The sequence below is a fragment of the Arachis ipaensis genome, chromosome B04 (genome assembly GCF_000816755.2).
Source record: "Arachis ipaensis cultivar K30076 chromosome B04, Araip1.1, whole genome shotgun sequence".
NCBI lineage: Eukaryota > Viridiplantae > Streptophyta > Magnoliopsida > Fabales > Fabaceae > Arachis > Arachis ipaensis.
Genome location: NC_029788.2, coordinates 3996679 through 3997374, shown reverse-complemented (window position 1 = coordinate 3997374; position 696 = coordinate 3996679).

The window sequence follows — 696 nt, the reverse complement described above, 5'->3', positions numbered from 1 at the left end:
ATTCTATAATATGTGGGCATGTGGCAAATTTATCTTTAACTACAAAAATACTATTAAAGAAGTCTCAATCTTTTACAGCAATAATGAGTTAGCTCTCACTTTAAAAATGGTTAAACTTCTTTCATGGGTTGAACTCTCCTTTGACTGTAAAACTTCATAGGAGTTAGGAAGTATCGTTACCATCCATTTAACACTATAGCCAGTGATGGACCCAGAAAAATTTAGTAGTAGAGGCAAAAATATAATAAAATTTAGATATAAATATTTTTTTTTTACTTCCCATAATACCCAACAAGTTAAAGACTAATCCGTCCTGAATTTGAATTTCATTTAAAAGTCTGCAATTGACTTGCAATAAGTTGCTACACATATGAGATAGAATCTAAACCCCCAATACTTACTTAAGCGAACGACTAAGTTGATCACTTGACCAATTCAAATTGGTTTAGTTATATTTAAAATTTTAAGTTAGAACTATCTATACACATTGATAAGAACTAGACATATACAGATAATTAATTATTATAATATTTAAAATAATAAAAATATAATTTCATACACACAGTATAATATTCAAAATAACAAAAAAATTATTTCATTGATAAGCATATACAGATAATTAATTATTATAATATTTAAAATAATAAAAATATAATTTCATACACACAGTATAATATTCAAAATAAAAAATAACTT